This window comes from Bombina bombina, chromosome 2 (assembly GCF_027579735.1).
Source record: "Bombina bombina isolate aBomBom1 chromosome 2, aBomBom1.pri, whole genome shotgun sequence".
Taxonomy (NCBI): domain Eukaryota; kingdom Metazoa; phylum Chordata; class Amphibia; order Anura; family Bombinatoridae; genus Bombina; species Bombina bombina.
In genome coordinates this window covers 819,276,123-819,301,193 of record NC_069500.1, presented here as the reverse complement: position 1 = coordinate 819,301,193, position 25,071 = coordinate 819,276,123, and the positions used below count along the sequence as shown (strand labels likewise).

Sequence of the window (25,071 nt, the reverse complement as noted above, 5' to 3'; positions counted from 1 at the left end):
GAAATCTAAAGACAAGACTCCAGCCGCAGGAAAAAGCCAGGAGTTAAGAGCTTTCTGGGCTAACGCCGGTTCATAAAGCTCTTAACTACTGTGCTTTAAAGTACACTAACACCCATAAACTACCTATGTACCCCTAAACCGAGGCCCCCCCACATCGCCGCCACTATAATAAATTTTTTAACCCCTAATCTGCCGACCACACACCGCCGCAACCTACGTTATCCCTATGTACCCCTAATCTGCTGCCCCTAACACCGCCGACCCTTATATTATATTTATTAACCCCTAATCTGCCACCCCCAACGTCGCTGCCACCTACCTACAATTATTAACCCCTAATCTGCCGACCGGACCTCACCGTTACTATAATAAAGTTATTAACCCCTAATCCGCCTCACTCCCGCCTCAATAACCATATAATAAATATTATTAACCCCTAATCTGCCCTCCCTAACATCACCGACACCTAACTTCAAGTATTAACCCCTAATCTGCTGACCGGACCTCACCGCTACTCTAATAAATTTATTAACCCCTAAAGCTAAGTCTAACCCTAACACTAACACCTCCCTAAGTTAAATATAATTTTTATCTAACGAAATAAATTAACTCTTATTAAATAAATTATTCCTATTTAAAGCTAAATACTTACCTGTAAAATAAACCCCAATATAGCTACAATATAAATTATAATTATATTGTAGCTATTTTAGGATTTATATTTATGTTACAGGCAACTTTGTATTTATTTTAACCAGGTACAATAGCTATTAAATAGTTAATAACTATTTAATAGCTACCTAGTTAAAATAATTACAAAATTACCTGTAAAATAAATCCTAACCTAAGTTACAATTAAACCTAACACTACACTATCAATAAATTAATGTAATAAAATACCTACAATTATCTACAATTAAACTTAACACTACACTATCAATAAATTAATGTAATAAAATACCTACAAATAAATACAATTAAATAAACTAACTAAAGTACAAAAAATAAAAAAAGAACTAAGTTACAAAAAATAAAAAAATAATTTACAAACATTAGAAAAAGATTACAACAATTTTAAGCTAATTACACCTACTCTAAGCCCCCTAATAAAATAACAAATCCCCCAAAATAAAAAAATGCCCTACCCTATTCTAAAATACAAATAGATAAGCTCTTTTACCTTACCAGCCCTTAAAAGGGCCTTTTGCGGGGCATGCCCCAAAGAATTCTGCTCTTTTGCCTGTAAAAAAAACAAACATACAATACCCCCCCAACATTACAACCCACCACCCACATACCCCTAATCTAACACAAACCCCCCCTTAAATAAACCTAACACTAAGCCCCTGAAGATCTCCCTACCTTATCTTCACCACGCCGGGTATCACCGATCCTTCCAGAGGAGCCTCCGAAGTCTTCATCGAAGCCCAAGCGGGGGCTGAAGAAGTCCATCATCGGGCTGAAGAGGTCCATCATCGGGCTGAAGAGGTCCATCATCGGGCTGAAGAGATCCATCATCCGGCTGAAGAGATCCATCATCCGGCTGAAGTCTTCTATCAAGCAGCATCTTCAATCTTCTTTCTTCCGGATCCATCTTCATCCCGCCGACACGGAACATCCATCCTGGCTGACGACTTCCCGACGAATGACCGTTCCTTTAAATGACGTCATCCAAGATGGCGTCCCTCGAATTCCGATTGGCTGATAGGATTCTATCAGCCAATCGGAATTAAGGTAGGAAAATTCTGATTGGCTGATGGAATCAGCCAATCAGATTGAGCTCGCATTCTATTGGCTGTTCCGATCAGCCAATAGAATGCGAGCTCAATCTGATTGGCTGATTGGATCAGCCAATCGGATTGAACTTGAATCTGATTGGCTGATTCCATCAGCCAATCAGAATTTTCCTACCTTAATTCCGATTGGCTGATAGAATCCTATCAGCCAATCGGAATTCGAGGGACGCCATCTTGGATGACGTCATTTAAAGGAACCGTCATTCGTCGGGAAGTCGTCGGCCAGGATGGATGTTCCGCGTCGGCGGTATGAAGATGGATCCGGAAGAAAGAAGATTGAAGATGCCGCTTGATAGAAGACTTCAGCCGGATGATGGATCTCTTCAGCCCGATGATGGACCTCTTCAGCCGGATGATGGATCTCTTCAGCCCGATGATGGATCTCTTCAGCCCGATGATGGATCTCTTCAGCCCGATGATGGACCTCTTCAGCCCGATGATGGACCTCTTCAGCCCGATGATGGACCTCTTCAGCCCGATGATGGACCTCTTCAGCCCGATGATGGATCTCTTCAGCCCGATGATGGACCTCTTCAGCCCGATGATGGACTTCTTCAGCCCCCGCTTGGGCTTGGATGAAGACTTCGGAGGCTCCTCTGGACGGATCGGTGATACCCGGCGTGGTGAAGATAAGGTAGGGAGATCTTCAGGGGCTTAGTGTTAGGTTTATTTAAGGGGGTTTGGCTTAGATTAGGGGTATGTGGGTGGTGGGTTGTAATGTTGGGGGGGTATTGTATGTTTTTTTTTACTGGTAAAAGAGCAGAATTCTTTGGGGCATGCCCCGCAAAAGGCCCTTTTAAGGGCTGGTAAGGTAAAAGAGCTTTTATATTTTTATTTTAGAATAGGGTAGGGCATTTTTTTATTTTGGGGGGCTTTGTTATTTTATTAGGGGGCTTAGAGTAGGTGTAATTAGCTTAAAATTGTTGTAATCTTTTTCTAATGTTTGTAAATTATTTTTTTATTTTTTGTAACTTAGTTCTTTTTTTATTTTTTGTACTTTAGTTAGTTTATTTAATTGTATTTATTTGTAGGTATTTGTATGTAATTAATTTATTGTTAGTAGTAGTTAGGTTTAATGTTAGTGTTAGGTTTAATTGTAACTTAGGTTAGGATTTATTTTACAGGTAATTTTATAATTATTTTAACTTGGTAGCTATTAAATAGTTATTAACTATTTAATAGCTATTGTACCTGGTTAAAATAAATACAAAGTTGCCTGTAAAATAAATATAAATCCTAAAATAGCTACAACATAATTATAATTTATATTGTAGCTATATTAGGGTTTATTTTACAGGGAAGTATTTAGCTTTAAATAGGAATAATTTATTTAATAAGAGTTAATTTATTTTGTTAGATAAAAATTATATTTAACTTAGGGGGGTGTTAGTGTTAGGGTTAGACTTAGCTTTAGGGGTTAATAAATTTAATAGAGTAGCGGTGAGGTCCGGTCGGCAGATTATGGGTTAATACTTGAAGTTAGGTGTCGGTGATGTTAGGGAGGGCAGATTAGGGGTTAATACTATTTATTATAGGGTTATTGAGGCGGGAGTGAGGCGGATTAGGGGTTAATAACTTTATTATAGTAGCGGTGAGGTCCGGTCGGCAGATTAGGGGTTAATAATTGTAGGTAGGTGGTGGCTACGTTGGGGGCGGCAGATTAGGGGTTAATAAATATAATATAGAGGTCGGCGGTGTTAGGGGCAGCAGATTAGGGGTACATAGGGATAACGTAGGTGGCGGCGGTGTACGGAGCGGCAGATTAGGGGTTAAAAAAAAATATGCAGGGGTCAGCGATAGCCGGGGCGGCAGATTAGGGGTTAATAAGTGTAAGATTAGGGGTGTTTAGACTCGGGGTTCATGTTAGGGTGTTAGGTGCAGACTTAGGAAGTGTTTCCCCATAGGAAACAATGGGGCTGCGTTAGGAGCTGAACGCTGCTTTTTGCAGGTGTTAGGTTTTTTTTCAGCTCAAACGGCCCCATTGTTTCCTATGGGGGAATCGTGCACAAGCACGTTTTTGAAGCTGGCCGCGTCCATAAGCACCGCTGGTATTGAGAGTTGCAGTGACGGTAAATTATGCTCTGCGCTCCCTTTTTGGAGCCTAACGCAGCCCTTCTGTGAACTCGGGAGAAAAACATAATTTATGTAAGAACTTACCTGATAAATTCATTTCTTTCATATTAACAAGAGTCCATGAGCTAGTGACGTATGGGATATACATTCCTACCAGGAGGGGCAAAGTTTCCCAAACCTTAAAATGCCTATAAATACACCCCTCACCACACCCACAAATCAGTTTAACGAATAGCCAAGAAGTGGGGTGATAAGAAAAAAAGTGCGAAGCATATAAAATAAGGAATTGGAATAATTGTGCTTTATACAAAAAAATCATAACCACCACAAAAAAGGGTGGGCCTCATGGACTCTTGTTAATATGAAAGAAATGAATTTATCAGGTAAGTTCTTACATAAATTATGTTTTCTTTCATGTAATTAACAAGAGTCCATGAGCTAGTGACGTATGGGATAATGAATACCCAAGATGTGGATCTTTCCACACAAGAGTCACTAGAGAGGGAGGGATAAAATAAAGACAGCCAATTCCTGCTGAAAATAATCCACACCCAAAATAAAGTTTAAAGAAAAACATAAGCAGAAGATTCAAACCGAAACCACTGCCTGAAGTACCTTTCTACCAAAAACTGCTTCAGAAGAAGAGAACACATCAAAATGGTAGAATTTAGTAAAAGTATGCAAAGAGGACCAAGTCGCTGCTTTGCAAATCTGATCAACTGAAGCTTCATTCCTAAACGCCCAGGAAGTAGAAACTGACCTAGTAGAATGAGCTGTAATCCTCTGAGGCGGAGTCTTACCCGATTTAACATAGGCAAGATGAATTAAAGATTTCAACCAGGATGCCAAAGAAATGGCAGAAGCTTTCTGGCCTTTTCTAGAACCAGAAAAGATGACAAATAGACTAGAAGTCTTTCGGAAAGATTTAGTAGCTTCAACATAATATTTCAAAGCTCTAACAACATCCAAAGAATGTAACGATTTTTCCTTAGAATTCTTAGGATTAGGACATAATGAAGGAACCACGATTTCTCTACTAATGTTGTTGGAATTCACAACCTTAGGTAAAAATTCAAAAGAAGTTCGCAACACCGCCTTATCCTGATGAAAAATCAGAAAAGGAGACTCACAAGAAAGAGCAGATAATTCAGAAACTCTTCTGGCAGAAGAGATGGCCAAAAGGAACAAAACTTTCCAAGAAAGCAATTTAATGTCCAATGAATGCATAGGTTCAAACGGAGGAGCTTGAAGAGCTCCCAGAACCAAATTCAAACTCCATGGAGGAGAAATTGACTTAATGACAGGTTTTATACGAACCAAAGCTTGTACAAAACAATGAATATCAGGAAGAATAGCAATCTTTCTGTGAAAAAGAACAGAAAGAGCAGAGATTTGTCCTTTCAAGGAACTTGCGGACAAACCCTTATCTAAACCATCCTGAAGAAATTGTAATATTCTCGGAATTCTAAAAGAATACCAAGAAAAATGATGAGTAAGACACCAAGAAATATAAGTCTTCCAGACTCTATAATATATCTCTCTAGATACAGATTTACGAGCCTGTAACATAGTATCAATCACAGAGTCAGAGAAACCTCTTTGACTAAGAATCAAGCGTTCAATCTCCATACCTTTAAATTTAAGGATTTCAGATCCGGATGGAAAAAAGGACCTTGCGACAGAAGGTCTGGTCTTAACGGAAGAGTCCATGGTTGGCAAGATGCCATCCGGACAAGATCCGCATACCAAAACCTGTGAGGCCATGCCGGAGCTATTAGCAGAACAAACGAGCATTCCCTCAGAATCTTGGAGATTACTCTTGCAAGAAGAACTAGAGGCGGAAAGATATAGGCAGGATGATACTTCCAAGGAAGTGATAATGCATCCACTGCCTCCGCCTGAGGATCCCGGGATCTGGATAGATACCTGGGAAGTTTCTTGTTTAGATGAGAGACCATCAGATCTATCTCTGGAAGCCCCCACATTTGAACAATCTGAAGAAATACCTCTGGGTGAAGAGACCATTCGCCCGGATGCAACGTTTGGCGACTGAGATAATCCGCTTCCCAATTGTCTACACCTGGGATATGAACCGCAGAGATTAGACAGGAGCTGGATTCCGCCCAAACCAAAATTCGAGATACTTCTTTCATAGCCAGAGGACTGTGAGTCCCTCCTTGATGATTGATGTATGCCACAGTTGTGACATTGTCTGTCTGAAAACAAATGAACGATTCTCTCTTCAGAAGAGGCCAAAACTGAAGAGCTCTGAAAATTGCACGGAGTTCCAAAATATTGATCGGTAATCTCACCTCCTGAGATTCCCAAACTCCCTGTGCCGTCAGAGATCCCCACACAGCTCCCCAACCTGTGAGACTTGCATCTGTTGAAATTACAGTCCAGGTCGGAAGAACAAAAGAAGCCCCCTGAATTAAACGATGGTGATCTGTCCACCACGTTAGAGAGTGTTGAACAATCGGTTTTAAAGATATTAATTGATATATCTTCGTGTAATCCCTGCACCATTGGTTCAGCATACAGAGCTGAAGAGGTCGCATGTGAAAACGAGCAAAGGGGATCGCGTCCGATGCAGCAGTCATAAGACCTAGAATTTCCATGCATAAGGCTACCGAAGGGAATGATTGAGACTGAAGGTTTCGACAAGCTGTAATCAATTTTAGACGTCTCTTGTCTGTTAAAGACAGAGTCATGGACACTGAATCTATCTGGAAACCCAGAAAGGTTACCCTTGTTTGAGGAATCAAAGAACTTTTTGGTAAATTGATCCTCCAACCATGATCTTGAAGAAACAACACAAGTCGATTCGTATGAGACTCTGCTAAATGTAAAGACTGAGCAAGTACCAAGATATCGTCCAAATAAGGAAATACCACAATACCCTGTTCTCTGATTACAGACAGAAGGGCACAGAGAATCTTTGTGAAAATTCTTGGAGCTGTAGCAAGGCCAAACGGTAGAGCCACAAATTGGTAATGCTTGTCTAGAAAAGAGAATCTCAGGAACTGATAATGATCTGGATGAATCGGAATATGCAGATATGCATCCTGTAAATCTATTATGAACATATAATTCCCTTGCTGAACAAAAGGCAATATAGTCCTTACAGTTACCATCTTGAACGTTGGTATCCTTACATAACGATTCAATAATTTTAGATCCAGAACTGGTCTGAAGGAATTCTCCTTCTTTGGTACAATGAAGAGATTTGAATAAAACCCCATCCCCTGTTCCGGAACTGGAACTGGCATAATTACTCCAGCCAACTCTAGATCTGAAACACAATTCAGAAATGCTTGAGCTTTCACTGGATTTACTGGGACACGGGAAAGAAAAAATCTCTTTGCAGGAGGTCTCATCTTGAAACCAATTCTGTACCCTTCTGAAACAATGTTCTGAATCCAAAGATTGTGAACAGAATTGATCCAAATTTCTTTGAAAAAACGTAACCTGCCCCCTACCAGCTGAACTGGAATGAGGGCCGTACCTTCATGTGAACTTAGAAGCAGGCTTTGCCTTTCTAGCAGGCTTGGATTTATTCCAGACTGGAGATGGTTTCCAAACTGAAACTGCTCCTGAGGACGAAGGATCAGGCTTTTGTTCTTTGTTGAAACGAAAGGAACGAAAACGATTGTTAGCCCTGTTTTTACCTTTAGATTTTTTATCCTGTGGTAAAAAAGTTCCTTTCCCACCAGTAACAGTTGAAATAATAGAATCCAACTGAGAACCAAATAATTTGTTTCCCTGGAAAGAAATGGAAAGTAGAGTTGATTTAGAAGCCATATCAGCATTCCAAGTCTTAAGCCATAAAGCTCTTCTGGCTAAGATAGCCAGAGACATAAACCTAACATCAACTCTAATAATATCAAAAATGGCATCACAGATAAAATTATTAGCATGCTGGAGAAGAATAATAATATCATGAGAATCACGATTTGCTACTTGTTGCGCTAGGGTTTCCAACCAAAAAGTTGAAGCTGCAGCAACATCAGCCAATGATATAGCAGGTCTAAGAAGATTACCTGAACACAGATAAGCTTTTCTTAGAAAGGATTCAATTTTTCTATCTAAAGGATCCTTAAACGAGGTACCATCTGACATAGGAATGGTAGTACGTTTAGCAAGGGTAGAAATAGCCCCATCAACTTTAGGGATTTTGTCCCAAAATTCTAACCTGTCAGGCGGAACAGGATATAATTGCTTAAAACGTTTAGAAGGAGTAAATGAATTACCCAATTTATCCCATTCTTTGGAAATCACTGCAGAAATAGCATTAGGAACAGGAAAAACTTCTGGAATAACCGCAGGAGCTTTAAAAACCTTATCCAAACGTATAGAATTAGTATCAAGAGGACTAGAATCCTCTATTTCTAAAGCAATTAGTACTTCTTTAAGTAAAGAGCGAATAAATTCCATCTTAAATAAATATGAAGATTTATCAGCATCAATCTCTGAGATAGAATCCTCTGAACCAGAAGAGTCCAAAGAATCAGAATGATGGTGTTCATTTAAAAATTCATCTGTAGAGAGAGTAGATTTAAAAGACTTTTTACGTTTACTAGAAGGAGAAATAACAGACAAAGCCTTCTTTATGGATTCAGAAACAAAATCTCTTATGTTATCAGGAACATTCTGCACCTTAGATGTTGAGGGAACTGCAACAGGCAATGGTACATTACTAAAGGAAATATTATCTGCTTTAACAAGTTTGTCATGACAATTATTACAAACAACAGCTGGAGGAATAGCTACCAAAAATTTACAGCAGATACACTTAGCTTTGGTAGATCCAGCAGGCAGTGATTTTCCTGTAGTATCTTCTGGCTCAGATGCAACGTGAGACATCTTGCAATATGTAAGAGAAAAAACAACATATAAAGCAAAATAGATCAAATTCCTTATAAGACAGTTTCAGGAATGGGAAAGAATGCCAAATATCAAGCTTCTAGCAACCAGAAGCAAATGAAAAATGAGACTGAAATAATGTGGAGACAAAAGCGACGCCCCAAATAAGACGCCCACATTATTTGGCGCCTAAATGCTTTTGGCGCCAAAAATGACGCCACATCCGGAACGCCGACATTTTTGGCGCAAAATAACGTCAAAAAATGACGTAACTTCCGGCGACATGTATGACGCCGGAAACGGAAAAGAATTTTTGCGCCAAAAAAGTCCGCGCCAAGAATGACGCAATAAAATGAAGCATTCTCAGCCCCCGCGAGCCTAACAGCCCACAGGGAAAAAAGTCAAATTTTTGAGGTAAGAAAAATATGATAATTCAATGCATAATCCCAAATATGAAACTGACTGTCTGAAAATAAGGAAAGTTGAACATTCTGAGTCAAGGCAAATAAATGTTTGAATACATATATTTAGAACTTTATAAATAAAGTGCCCAACCATAGCTTAGAGTGTCACAGAAAATAAGACTTACTTACCCCAGGACACTCATCTACATGTTTGTAGAAAGCCAAACCAGTACTGAAACGAGAATCAGTAGAGGTAATGGTAAATATAAGAGTATATCGTCGATCTGAAAAGGGAGGTAAGAGATGAATCTCTACGACCGATAACAGAGAACCTTATGAAATAGACCCCGTAGAAGGAGATCACTGCATTCAATAGGCAATACTCTCTTCACATCCCTCTGACATTCACTGCACGCTGAGAGGAAAACCGGGCTCCAACTTGCTGCGGAGCGCATATCAACGTAGAATCTAGCACAAACTTACTTCACCACCTCCCTTGGAGGCAAAGTTTGTAAAACTGATTTGTGGGTGTGGTGAGGGGTGTATTTATAGGCATTTTAAGGTTTGGGAAACTTTGCCCCTCCTGGTAGGAATGTATATCCCATACGTCACTAGCTCATGGACTCTTGTTAATTACATGAAAGAAAAAAGCATGCGTAGCTAACGCACCCCTTTGGCCGCAGGACTCTAAATCTAGCGGATAATTTCTCTCTTGCCAGAAGTCAGGACTGAATACTTTTGTGCCTTTGATATATACAATTGATAAGCAGTGCAAAACTGGATAGCCTATGACCAGTAACCAAATCAGCCAATGGCAATAATAAACATTGCCAACAACTGAGCAACAATGCTCAAATAATCAGTGAATGAAGCACCTTGGATGATTGCAAAATAATCTTTGCCAGATGGCAGAAAGAGATCCAGAGATGCTGTAATCCAGGTGTAAACAGTCAGTCAAGTTGCATATCCATGGTCTTCATCTATACATTTTGCTTTGACATTAAAGGGACATTAAACACTTTGAGATGGGAATATAAAATGATAAATTGTATATATATATATATATATATATATATATAAAAAAATCTGCAATATATTTAATTATTTATTTTGTCCCATTTTCCTGTAATTCCATTCTGAAATTGTGAGCTTTTCAGTTCCTGTTAGAAATGGTAGTGCAGAACACTGTTATATTCCACACAGCCATTGGCTGCACACTCTAGTGACTTATTTATAACTGTCTCTAATTGGCCACAGCAGAGACGGTAACCTAAGCTACAATATGGCAGCTTCCATTGTTTTATAGACAATAAGGGCTAGATTACAAGTGAGGCGCAAACGGTTTTGTGCAAGTGATATTGTCTTTTCGCTAGCTTTTTTTCATTCCGCTGATATTACAAGTTGAGTGAAATCGTGATTGCACTAGTGCAATCGCCATTTACACTTCAATCCTTACCGCAATCTCAGAGCTGTGCTTAACTGTTTTCCGGAAAAAAAAGTTGCACAAAACATTTAAAAAATACATTACAAAATACAGGTACACTCATATTAACACTGTCAAATACAAATTACTTAGAAAAAATATTGCACACAAAAGTTTTAAGAACTCAAAGATATGAGATCTTGGGTGTTAGAAGAAAAAAAAACAGCTGAAGGGCTTTAACATTAGACACATACATATACATGTCTAATGATGTATATTTATATATGTCTATATATGTATACATATATATTAATGTATTTATATGTGTATATATGTATTTACAGTCATATATACACATATAAACACAAATATATATGTACACACATACAGACATATATAAGTGCCATTAAGTAGATGAAAACATAATAAAACATATTTATAAAATATTCTAAATTAAAAAAAGATTTAAACTATGTATTTAGTGTAAATATTTCACATTTGCTAATGCAAATATTCTATGTTGTTTGCGCGATGGGTGTTAGGTCTTCTTTCCTAAGATATGGTGAGTCCACGGAATCATCAATTACAAGTGGGAATATCACTCCTGGCCAGCAGGAGGAGGCAAGGAGCACCACAGCAAAGCTGCTTTATATGTCACTTCCCTTACCCATAACCCCCAGTCATTCTCTTTGCCTGTGGTGCATGGAGGTGGTGAAGTTTTGGTGACTGATCTACTATCAAGATTTTTTTTTATTTTAAAGCAGAGTAGGTGTGCTCTGATCTTTCTAAAGGGTCTAGCCTTAGCCCATGTCAGTCTCTTCAGTAGGGTAATGGTGGCTTTTGAGCAATTTTTCCCAAAACATTTTGCTGCCCTCTTTAGATAGCCTGAGTAAGTTTACTCAGTCTTTCTGTATTTCCACAGGTCCATGTGAGTGATGGCATCCTCTCAAACCAGGTGAGCTGTCCTGCTGCCAGACAGATAAATATTGAGGTAAGTGCCAGTTTTATTTTTCTATGTAGCTGAAATGCTGCAGGGACGTTTTTTATTATTCCTGTCAAGGTGCAGGTTTTTATGGCAGTTTTTGCAGGCACTGTTAGTGTGAGGAGTTATTTATTTTATTGATGGCTCAGTGAGGATCCGTTTTTAGTAACAGATTATGTACTTTTTTGGGTCTGTATTTTATATTCTTTGTTAAAAGATTAAAAAAATGTTTTATTTTTTTATTTTTTTTAATGTGCTTTTTTTTTTGTATTATGGATCAGGAGGCTGTGCAGGATGTTACCTGTAGCTTATGTTTTGATGCCCAAGTGGGACAACCAGTACCTTTTTTGTTCTTCATGTATTGAAAGAACTTTAGCTTATATAAATAGACTTTTTGACCCTGAGCCATCATTAGCTAAGGCGGATGCTGTTCAGGAGCCTCCTGTTTCAGATGTGCCGCAGCTTTCTCCTCAAGCGTCCCAATCCTATTCATCTGCACATGCAGTGCCCTGCGTTTCCTCTCATGCTCCGTCTGGAGTTATTTTGCAAGATATTGCTGCCCAGGTATCTTCTGCGGTATCTGAGGCGCTGTCTGCTTTTCCCATGCTGCAGGCAAAACGCAAAAGGAAATTTAAGAAAACAGTAAGTAAGGTTTCTGATCCTGAAATGGCTAATCAAAGTATTTCCTCTCAGAAGTCTGAGGATGAAGATTCTTCGGTTACATCTGAGGGTGAAATTTCGGATTCAGGCAGTATAATTCCTTCTACTGATGCTGAAGTTGTGTGGAAGGCTTGCTCAACTAAAAATTGGTTTAAACATTTATTTTTTCTGTACCTCTGATTTTGCAAATGCTATTAAATGTACAGATTGGTTTGAACTTCATGTCTCCAAGGATGTTGCTTTTAAGGCACTGCCACAGCTTTCTCCTTTTATGTCCCAAGCCTATATGGCGTCACATGCAGTGCTCTGCGGTTCCTCTCAATCTCCTGGAGGAGTGTATTTGCTTACAGAAGTTGCAAGCTCAGGTATCTTCTGCGGTATCTGTGGCTTGGTCTGTTTTCCTTAACTTCAGGGAAAAGGCAAAAGGACATTTTAAAGGGACACTGAACCCAAATTTTTTCTTTCGTGATTCAGATAGAGCATGCAATTTTAAGCAACTTTCTAATTTACTCCTATTATCAATTTTCTTCGTTCTCTTGCTATCTTTATTTGAAAAAAACTAAATTTATGCTTACCTGATAAATTTATTTCTCTTGTGGTGTATCCAGTCCACAGGTTCATCCATTACTTGTGGGATATTCTCCTTCCCAACAGGAAGCTGCAAGAGGACACCCATAGCAGAGCTGTCTATATAGCTCCTCCGCTAACTGCCACCCCCAGTCATTCGACCGAAGACAAGCAAGAAAAAAAGGAGAAACTATAGGGTGCAGTGGTGACTGTAGTTTAAAAAAAAAACACCTGCCTTAAAATGACAGGGCGGGCCGTGGACTGGATACACCACAAGAGAAATAAATTTATCAGGTAAGCAAAAATTTTGTTTTCTCTTGTAAAGGTGTATCCAGTCCACGGGTTCATCCATTACTTGTGGGATACCAATACCAAAGCTTTAGGACACGGATGAAGGGAGGGACAATGCAGGAACTTAAACGGAAGGCACCACTGCCTGTAAGACCTTTCTCCCAAAAATAGCCTCAGAAGAAGCAAAAGTATCGAATTTGTAGAATTTAGAAAAAGTATGAAGCGAAGACCAAGTCGCCGCCTTACAAATCTGTTCAACAGAGGCCTCATCTTTAAAAGCCCATGTGGAAGCCACCACTCTAGTGGAATGAGCTGTAATTCTTTCAGGAGGCTGCTGGCCAGCAGTCTCATAAGCTAAGCGGATTATGCTTCTCAGCCAAAAAGAAAGAGAAGTTGCCGAAGCCTTTTGGCCTCTCCTCTGTCCAGAGTAGACAACAAACAAAGCAGATGTTTGACGAAAATCCTTTGTAGCTTGTAAATAAATCTTTAAAGCACGAACCACATCAAGATTGTGTAAAAGACGTTCCTTCTTTGAGGAAGGATTAGGACATAATGAAGGAACAACAATCTCCTGATTGATATTCTTATTAGAAACTACTTTAGGAAGAAACCCAGGTTTAGTACGCAAAACTACCTTATCCGCATGGAAAATCAGATAAGGTGAATCACACTGTAAAACTCTGAAACTCTTCTAGCCGAGGAGATAGCTACTAAAAACAGAACTTTCCACCTAATATCTATGGAATGCAAAGGTTCAAACGGAACCCCTTGAAGAACTTTAAGAACTAAATTTAAACTCCATGGCGGAGCAACAGGTTTAAACACAGGCTTGATTCTAACTAAAGCCTGGCAAAACGCCTGAACGTCTGGAACCTCAGCCAGACGTTTGTGCAAAAGAATAGACAGAGCAGAAATCTGTCCTTTTAAGGAACTAGCTGACAATCCCTTCTCCAATCCTTCTTGGAGAAAGGATTATATTCTAGGAATCCTATGAGTAACCCTTGGATTCACACCAATGAAGATATTTACACCATATCTTATGATAGATTTTCCTGGTGACAGGCTTTCGAGCCTGAATTAAGGTATCAATGACCGATACAGAAAAAACACGCTTTGATAGAATCAAGCGTTCAATCTCCAAGCAGTCAGACGCAGAGAAATTAGATTTGGATGTTTGAAAGGACCTTGAAGTAGAAGGTCCTGCCTTAGCGGCAGAGTCCATGGTGGAAAGGATGACATGTCCACCAGATCTGCATACCAAGTCCTGCGTGGCCACGCAGGAGCTATCAAAATAACTGAAGCTCTCTCCTGCTTATCTTGGCAATCAGACGGGGGAGCAGAGGAAACGGTGGAAACACATAAGCCAGGCTGAAGGACCAGGGCGCTGCTAGAGCATCTATCAGCGCTGCCTTGGGATCCCTGGACCTGGACCCGTAACGAGGAAGCTTGGCGTTCTGATGAGACACCATGAGATCCAGTTCTGGTTTGCCCCATAGTTGAATCAACTGGGCAAATACCGCCGGATGGAGCTCCCACTCCCCCGGATGAAAAGTCTGCCGACTTAGGAAATCCGCCTCCCAGTTCTCTACTCCTGGGATATGGATAGCTGAGAGATGGCAAGAGTGAACCTCTGTCCATAGAATTATCTTTGAAATCTCCAACATTGCCAGGGGGCTCCTTGTTCCCCCCTGATGGTTGATGTAGGCTACAGTTGTGATGTTGTCAGACTGAAATCTGATGAACCTGACCGCAGCTAGCTGAGGCCAAGCCTGAACAGCATTGAATATCGCTCTTAGTTCCAGAATGTTTATCGGAAGGAGGGTTTCCTCCTAAGTCCACGAACCGTGAGTCTTCAGGGAGTTCCATACTGCGCCCCAGCCCAGAAGGCTGGCATCTGTCGTCACTATAGCCCATTCTGGCCTGCGGAAACTCATTCCCCTGGACAGATGGACCTGAGATAGCCACCAGAGAAGAGAATCCCTGGTCTCCTGATCCAGATTTAGCAGAGGGGACAAATCTGTGTAATCCCCATTCCACTGATTGAGCATGCAAAGTTGCAGTGGTCTGAGATGTAGGCGGGCAAACGGAACTATGTCCATTGCCGCTACCATTAAGCCGATTACTTCCATACACTGAGCCACTGACGGCTGAGAAGTGGAATAAAGAGCACGGCAGGAAGTTAGAAGCTTCGACAACCTGACCTCTGTCAGAAAAATCTTCATTTCTACTGAATCTATCAGAGTTCCTTGGAAGGAAACTCTTGTGAGAGGGGAGAGAGAACTCTTTTCTTCGTTCACCTTCCAACCGTGAGACCTCAGGAATGCCAGAACAATGTCCATATGGGACTTGGCGATTTGAAAAGTCGACGCCTGTATCAGAATGTCGTCTAGGTAAGGAGCCACCGCTATGCCTCGTGGCCTTAGAACCGCCAGTAGGGACCCTAGAACCTTCGTAAAGATTCTTGGTGCTGTGGCTAACCCGAAGGGAAGAGCCACAAACTGGTAGTGCCTGTCTAGGAAGGCAAACCTGAGAAACCGATGATGATCTCTGTGTATCGGAATGTGGAGATAAGCATCCTTTAAGTCCATGGTAGTCATATATTGACCCTCCTGGATCATAGGTAGGATGGTTCGAATAGTCTCCATCTTGAAGGATGGGACCCTGAGAAATTTGTTTATGATTTTGAGATCCAAGATTGGTCTGAAAGTTCCCTCTTTTTTGGGAACTATAAATAGATTTGAATAGAATCCCTGCCCCTGTTCCTCCCTTGGAACTGGGTGGATCACTCCCATAACCAGAAGGTCTTGAACGCAACGTAAGAATGCCTCTCTCTTTATCTGGTTTGCAGATAATTGTGAGAGATGAAATCTCCCCTTTGGAGATGAGGCTTTGAAATCCAGAAGATATCCCTGGGAAACAATCTCTAGAGCCCAGGGATCCTGGACGTCTCTTGCCCAAACCTGGGCAAAGAGAGAAAGTCTGCCCCCAACTAGATCCGGTCCCGGATCGGGGGTTACTCCTTCATGCTGTCTTAGAGGCAGCAGCAGGTTTTTTGGCCTGCTTTCACTTGTTCCAAGCCTGGTTAGGTCTCCAGACTGGCTTGGACAGGGCAAAAGTTCCCTCTTGTTTTGCAGTAGAGGAAGTTGAAGCTGCGCCACTCTTGAAGTTTCGAAAGGAACGAAAATTAGCCTGATTTGGTCCTTAATTTGTTGGACCTATCCTGGGGAAGGGCGTGGCCTTTTCCTCTAGTAATATCAGAAATGATCTCCTTCAGTCCAGGCCCGAATAGGGTCTGCCCTTTGAAGGGGATGTTGAGAAGCTTAGACTTTGAAGTAACGTCAGCTGACCAGGACTTAAGCCATAGCTCCCTACGCGCCTGAATGGCAAAACCTGAATTCTTAGCCGTTAGCTTTGTTAAATGAAAAACGGCGTCGGGAATAAATGAATTGGCTAACTTAAGAGCTTTAAGCCTGTCTAGGATATCATCCAACGGTGTCTCCACCTGTAGAGCCTCCTCAAGAGACTCGAACCAGAAAGTCGCTGCAGCAGTGACTGGGGCAATGCATGCAAGAGGCTGGAGAATAAAACCTTGTTGTATAAAGATTTTCTTAAGGAAACCCTCTAATTTTTTATCCATTGGATCTAGGAAAGCACAACTGTCCTCGACGGGGATAGTTGTACGCTTAGCTAGGGTAGAGACTGCTCCCTCCACCTTAGGGACCGTCTGCCACGAGTCCCGTGTAGCGGCATCTATGGGAAACATCTTTTAAAAAGCAGGAGGGGGAGAGAACGGTACACCTGGTCTATCCCATTCCTTCGTAATAATTTCTGAAAACCTCTTAGGGATTGGAAAAACATCAGTGTAAACAGGCACTGCAAAGTATTTGTCCATTTTACACAATTTCTCTGGGACTACAATGGTGTCACAGTCATCCAGAGTCGCTAAAACCTCCCTGAGCAACAAGCGGAGGTGTTCAAGCTTAAATTTAAATGCTGTCATTTCAGAGTCAGACTGAAGTAACGCCTTCCCTGAATCAGAAATGTCACCCACAGATAGAAGCTCTCCTGCTTCGGCTTCTGTACATTGTGAGGGTATATCAGACATAGCTACTAAAGCGTCAGAAAGCTCTGTATTTGTTCTAGCCCCAGAGCTGTCTTGCTTTCCTTGTAACCCTGGCAGTTTGGACAATACCTCAGTGAGGGTATGATTCATAACTGCCGCCATGTCTTGTAAGGTAAACGCATTGGACGCGCCAGATGTACTTGGTGTCACTTGCGCGGGAGATATAGGTTCTGACACATTGGGAGAGCTAGGTGGTTTAACCTCCCTTTTGTCAGTGTGAGAAACCTCTGGTGATAAATCTTTAAAAGCCATAATATGGTCTTTATAACCAATAGAAAGGTCAGTGCATTTGGTACACATTCTAAGAGGGGGTTCCACAATGGCTTCTAAACATAATGAACAAGGAGTTTCCTCTATGGCAGACATGTTTAACAGACTAGTAATGAGACCAGCAAGCTTGGAAAACACTTTAATAAATGTGAAAAAGCAATTAAACAAAAACGGTACTGTGCCTTTAAGAGAAAAAAACTACCACATAAACTGCAAAACAGTGTTAAAAAGTAGTAAACTCTACGAAATTTTTACAGTGTGTATAAGAGACCAAAGCAGCATTGCACCCACTTGCAAATAGATGATTAACCCCTTAGGCCCCAAACCGGATTAGAAAAACGGTAAAACCGTTAAAAAACAGTCAAAAACACTGCCACAGCTCTACTGTGGCTCCTACCTGCCCTTAAACACAGGAGTAATCTAACAAGCCATGTGGAAAACTAGGCCCCAAATAAAGATTTATCACCCTCAGAGAAAAAACGTTTTTTCTGTAAGTTATGCAAACGTTTTTACACTAAGTAATATGAGAATTAACATGAATATTACCCTTATCTTGTAAGCATGATCCCAGTTGTTGTTAAATCACTGTATCAGGCTTACCTCAAATATACCAGGCACTGTCAGCATTTTCTAGACCTTATCATCTCTCTAGAAAAAATATACTGAACATACCTCAAAGCAGGTGATCTGCAAACCGTCTCCCCAACTGAAGTTTTCTTTCCATACTGTGTGAGAACAGCAATGGACCTTAGTTACAAACCGCTAAGATCATCAACCTCCAGGCAGATTCTTCTTCCAATTTCTGCCTGAGAGTAAAACAGTACAACGCCGGTACTGTTTAAAAATAAGAAAACTCTTGATTGAAGGTAAAAACTACACTTAGTCACCACATATCTCTTGATACTTCCTTTCTTGTCGAGAGTTGCAAGAGAATGACTGGGGGTGGCAGTTAGGGGAGGAGCTATATAGACAGCTCTGCTGTGGGTGTCCTCTTGCAACTTCCTGTTGGGAAGGAGAATATCCCACAAGTAATGGATGAACCCGTGGACTGGATACACCTTTACAAGAGAAAAACATAATTTATGCTTACCTGATAAATTCCTTTCTCCTGTAGTGTAGTCAGTCCACGGGTCATCCATTACTTATGGAATATTTCTCTTCCTAACAGGAAACTGCAAGAGAATTACCCAGCAGAGCTTGCTATATAGCTCCTCCCCTCACCTGTCATACTCAGTCATTCGACCAAGCATACGAGAAAGGAGGAACCATAGGGTACAGTGGTGACTGGAGTTTAATTAAAATTTAGACCTGCCGTAAAAACAGGGCGGGCCGTGGACTGACTACACTACAGGAGAAAGGAATTTATCAGGTAAGCATAAATTATGTTTTCTCCTGTTAAGTGGAGTCAGTCCACGGGTCATCCATTACTTATGGAATACCAATACCAAAGCTAAAGTACACGGATGAAGGGAGGGACAAGGCAGGAACATTAAACAGAAGGAACCACTGCCTGAAGTACCTTTCTCCCAAACACAGCCTCCGAGAAAGCAAAAGTGTCAAATTTGTAAAATTTTGAAAAAGTGTGAAGCGAAGACCAAGTCGCAGCCTTGCAAATCTGTTCAACAGAGGCCTCATTTTTAAAGGCCCAGGTGGAAGCCACAGCTCTAGTAGAATGAACTGTAATCCTTTCAGGAGGCTGCTGTCCAGCAGTCTCATAGGCTAATCGTATTATGCTACGAAGCCAAAAAGAGAGAGAGGTAGTCGAAGCCTTTTGACCTCTCCTCTGTCTAGAGTAAATGACAAACAGGGAAGAAGTTTGACGAAAATCCTTAGTTGCCTGCAAATAGAATTTCAGGGCACGGACTACGTCCAGATTATGCAAAAGTCGTTCCTTCTTTGAAGAAGGGTTAGGACACAGAGATGGAACAACAATCTCTTGATTGATATTCTTGTTAGTAACTACCTTAGGTAAGAACCCAGGTTTAGTACGCAGAACTACCTTGTCTGAATGGAAAATCAGATAAGGAGAATCACAATGTAAGGCAGATAACTCAGAGACTCTCCGAGCCGAGGAAATAGCCATCAAAAACAGAACTTTCCAAGATAACAACTTGATATCAATGGAATGAAGGGGTTCAAATGGAACGCCTTGAAGAACATTAAGAACTAAGTTTAAGCTCCACGGCGGAGCAACAGACTTAAACACAGGCTTAATCCTAGTTAAAGCCTGACAGAAAGCCTGAACGTCTGGAACTTCAGCCAGACGTTTGTGTAGAAGAATAGACAGAGCAGAAATCTGTCCCTTTAACAAACTAGTAGATAAGCCCTTTTCTAAACCCTCTTGTAGAAAGGACAATATCCTAGGAATCCTAACCTTACTCCATAAGTAACTCTTGGATTTGCACCAATGTAAATATTTACGCCATATTTTATGGTAAATTTGTCTGGTAACAGGCTTCCTAGCCTGTATTAAGGTATCAATAACCGACTCCGAGAAACCACGCTTTGATAGAATCAAGCGTTCAATCTCCATGCAGTCAGCCTCAGAGAAATTAGATTTGGATGTTTGAAAGGACCCTGAATTAGAAGGTCCTGTCTCAGAGGCAGAGACCACGGTGGACAGGACGACATGTCCACTAGGTCTGCATACCAGGTCCTGTGTGGCCACGCAGGCGCTATCAGAATCACTGAAGCTCTCTCTTGTTTGATCTTGGCAATCAAACGAGGAAGCATTGGGAATGGTGGAAACACATAAGCCATGTTGAAGACCCAAGGGGCTGTCAGAGCATCTATCAGCACCGCTCCCGGGTCCCTGGACCTGGATCCGTAACAAGGAAGCTTGGCGTTCTGACGAGACGCCATGAGATCCAGATCTGGTTTGCCCCAACGACGAACCAGTTGAGCAAAGACCTCCGGATGAAGTTCCCACTCTCCCGGATGAAAAGTCTGGTGACTTAGAAAATCCGCCTCCCAGTTCTCCACGCCTGGGATGTAGATCGCTGACAGGTGGCAAGAGTGAGACTCTGCCCAGCGAATTATCTTTGAGACTTCCAACATCGCTAGGGAACTTCTGGTTCCCCCTTGATGGTTGATGTAAGCCACAGTCGTGATGTTGTCCGACTGAAATCTGATGAACCTCAGAGTTGCTAACTGAGGCCAAGCTAGGAGATCATTGAATATTGCTCTTAACTCCAGAATATTTATTGGGAGGAGTTTCTCCTCCTGAGTCCATAATCCCTGAGCTTTCAGGGAATTCCAGACTGCTCCCCAGCCTAGAAGGCTGGCGTCTGTTGTTACAATCGTCCAATCTGGCCTGCGAAAGGTCATCCCCTTGGACAGATGTGGCCGAGAGAGCCACCATAGAAGAGAATCTCTGGTCTCTTGATCCAGATTTAGTAGAGGGGACAAATCTGAGTAATCCCCGTTCCACTGACTTAGCATGCACAATTGCAGCGGTCTGAGATGCAGGCGCGCAAATGGTACTATGTCCATTGCCGCTACCATTAAGCCGATTACTTCCATGCACTGAGCTACTGACGGGTGTGGAATGGAGTGAAGGACACGGCAAGCATTTAGAAGTTTTAATAACCTGGCCTCTGTCAGGTAAATTTTCATCTCTACAGAATCTATAAGAGTCCCTAGAAAGGGAACTCTTGTAAGTGGTAATAGATAACTCTTTTCCACGTTCACCTTCCACCCATGCGACCTCAGAAATGCCAGAACTATCTCTGTATGAGACTTTGCAGTTTGAAAACTTGACGCTTGTATCAGAATGTCGTCTAGGTACGGAGTCACCGCTATGCCTCGCGGTCTTAGTACCGCCAGAAATGATCCTAGAATTTTTGTAAAGATTCTTGGAGCCGTAGCTAATCCGAAGGGAAGAGCTACAAACTGGTAATGCCTGTCTAGGAAGGCAAATCTCAAATACCGGTAATGGTCCTTGTGAATCGGTATGTGAAGGTAGGCATCCTTTAGGTCCACCGTGGTCATGTACTGACCCTCTTGGATCATGGGAAGGATGGTTCGAATAGTCTCCATTTTGAATGATGGAACTCTTAGAAATTTGTTTAGGATTTTTAAGTCCAAGATTGGTCTGAAGGTTCCCTCTTTTTTGGGAACCACAAATAGATTTGAATAGAATCCCTGCCCGTGTTCCGTCCGCGGAACTGGGTGGACTACCCCCATTAGTAAGAGGTCTTGTACACAGCGTAGAAACGCCTCTTTCTTTGTTTGGTTTGCTGATAACCTTGAAAGATGAAATCTCCCCCATGGAGGAGAAGTCTTGAAGTCCAGGAGATATCCCTGGGATATGATCTCCAACGCCCAGGGATCCTGGACATCTCTTGCCCAAGCCTGGGCGAAGAGAGAAAGTCTGCCCCTCACTAGATCCGTTTCCGGATAGGGGGCCCTCTCTTCATGCTGTCTTGGGGGCAGCAGCAGGTTTCTTGGCCTGCTTGCCCCTGTTCCAGGACTGGTTAACTTTCCAGCCCTGCCTGTAACGAGCAACAGCTCCTTCCTGTTTTGGAGCGGAGGAAGTTGATGCTGCTCCTGCCTTGAAGTTACGAAAGGCACGAAAATTAGACTGTTTGGCCTTTGATTTGGCCCTGTCCTGAGGTAGAGCATGGCCCTTACCTCCCGTAATGTCAGCAATAATTTCTTTCAAGCCGGGCCCGAATAAGGTCTGCCCTTTGAAAGGAATATTAAGCAATTTAGATTTAGAAGTCACGTCAGCTGACCAGGATTTAAGCCATAGCGCTCTGCGCGCTTCGATGGCGAATCCGGAGTTCTTAGCCGTAATTTTGGTTAAATGCACAACGGCATCAGAAACAAATGCGTTAGCTAGCTTAAGTGTTTTAAGCTTGTTCATTATTTCATCCAATGGAGCTGAGCGAATGGCCTCTTCCAGAGACTCAAACCAGAATGCTGCCGCAGCAGTGACAGGCGCAATGCATGCAAGGGGCTGTAAAATAAAACCTTGTTGAACAAACATTTTCTTAAGGTAACCCTCTAATTTTTTATCCATTGGATCTGAAAAGGCACAACTATCCTCCACCGGGATAGTGGTACGCTTAGCTAAAGTAGAAACTGCTCCCTCCACCTTAGGGACCGTCTGCCATAAGTCTCGTGTGGTGGCGTCAATAGGAAACATTTTCCTAAATATGGGAGGAGGGGTAAAAGGCACACCAGGTCTATCCCACTCCTTGCTAATAATCTCTGTAAGCCTTTTTGGTATAGGAAATACGTCAGTACACACCGGCACCGCATAGTATTTATCCAACCTACATAATTTCTCTGGAATTGCAACCGTGTTACAATCATTCAGAGCCGCTAATACCTCCCCTAGCAATGTGCGGAGGTTCTCTAGCTTAAATTTAAAATTGGAAATCTCTGAATCCAGTCTCCCTGGATCAGATCCGTCACCCACAGAATGAAGCTCTCCGTCCTCACGTTCTGCAAACTGTGACGCAGTATCTGACATGGCTCTCATCTCATCCGCGCGCTCTATCCTTAACCCAGAGCTATCGCGCTTGCCTCTTAAATCTGGCAACTTAGATAATACTTCTGTCTTGCAAAGTGATTTGTAAAGGCCTCCCTGATGTACTTGGCGCCACAAATCACGCACCTCCTGAGAGGGAGGCGCAGGTACTGACACGTGAGGAGAGTTAGTCGGCATAACTTCCCCCTCGTCGTCTGGTGATAATTTCTTTACATGTAAAGATTGACTTTTATTCAAAGTAGCATCAATGCAATTGGTACACAAATTTCTATTGGGCTCCACATTGGCCTTTAAACATAGTGAACAAAGAGATTCATCTAAGTCAGACATGTTTAAACAAACTAGCAATGAGACTAGCAAACTTGGAAATACTTTTCAAAATTAATTTACAAGCAATATAAAAAACGTTACTGTGCCTTTAAGAAGCACAGAAAAACTGACACAGTTGAAATAACAATGAACAAAAATAGTTATAGCAACCAAATTTTCACAGTAAATGTATTAAGTTAGCAAAGGATTGCACCCACCAGCAAATGGATGATTAACCCCTTAGTACCCAAAAACGGATAACAATTATATAATTAACGTTTTTCTCACAGTCAAATACACTGTCACAGGACTACTGTGACTGATTACCTCCCTCTGTGAGGTAAATTTTCACTCATATTACAACAGTGGGGAAGCTCAGAAACTGTTTCTATGCAGAAAATAAAAATGGCCATGTGGTAAAAATCAAGCCCCAATAAGTTTTATCACCAAGTACCTCACAAAAACGATTAACATGCCAGTAAACGTTTTAAACATACATTTGAAAGTTATGTATTATTATTAATAAGCCTGCTACCAGTCACATTTACTGCAGTTAAGGCTCATACATTATTTCAGTATTTACAGTATTTTCAGAGTCAATTCCATTCCTTAGAAAATACATTCAGTGCACACACACTCATCAGCCTAATACCAGTCGCTATCGCTGCATTTAAGGCTGAACTTACTTTACAATGGCATCAGCAGTATTTTCTCAGTCAATTCCATTCCTCAGAAAATAATTTACTGCACATACCTATTTGTTGCAGGGGGGCCCTGCATGCTATTCCCCTTCTCTGAAGTTACCTCATTTTTCCTCAGATGAGAACAGCCAGTGGGTCTTAGTTACGTCTGCTAAGGCCATAGAAAAAAACTCAGGCAGATTCTTCTTCTAAAGCTGCCTGAGAATAAACAGCACACTCCGGTGCCATTTAAAAATAACAAACTTGATTGTAGAAATAAAACTAAGTTAAAAAACACCACAGATCTCTCACAGCTTCCTATCTGTTTGGCTGCAAGAGAATGACTGAGTATGACAGGTGAGGGGAGGAGCTATATAGCAAGCTCTGCTGGGTAATTCTCTTGCAGTTTCCTGTTAGGAAGAGAAATATTCCATAAGTAATGGATGACCCGTGGACTGACTACACTTAACAGGAGAAAATGTATTAACCCCTAGGGGCCTATTTATGAAAGTCCTGTCGGACATGATCCGACATTGCGGATCATGTCCGACAGACGTCGCTGAATGCGGAGAGCAATACGCTCTTCGCATTCAGCATTGCACCAGCAGCTCTTGTGAACTGCTGGTGCAACGCCACCCCCTTCAGATTCGCGGCTAATCGGCCGCCAGCAGGGGGTGTCAATCAACCCGATCGTATTCGATCGGGTTGAATTGCGGCGATGTCTGTCCGCTTCCTCAAAGCAGGCGGACAGGTTATGGAGCAGCAGTCTTTAGACCGCTGCTTCATAACTGGTGTTTCGGGCGAGTCTGAAGGCTCACCAGAAACACGGGGCTTCAAGCTCCATACGGAGCTTGATAGATATGCCCCCTAATCTGCCGCTCCCGACATCCCACCACTAAACATTTTTTATTCACCCCTATTTTGCCGCTCCCCAACATCGTCACCACTATACTAAAGTTATTAACGCCTAAACCGCTGCCCTCCTGCATCGCAAACACTATTTAAATATTAACCCCTAATCTGCTGTTCCGCCCACATCGCCCCAGCTATACTAAAGTTATTAAGCCCTAAACTGCAAGCAACTATAAGAAACCTATTAACCCCTAAACCGAAAGCCCCCCCACAACAAAATA

The 25,071-nt window shown here is 41.7% G+C and overlaps 1 protein-coding gene across 4 annotated transcripts in view; it reads right to left on the bottom strand.

The window, feature by feature from the left end:
- The window catches only part of JSRP1 (junctional sarcoplasmic reticulum protein 1), a 409,477-nt gene that overhangs the window by 68,779 nt on the left and 315,627 nt on the right, over positions 1-25,071 (bottom strand). The gene's annotated exons all lie outside the window — the stretch shown is intronic.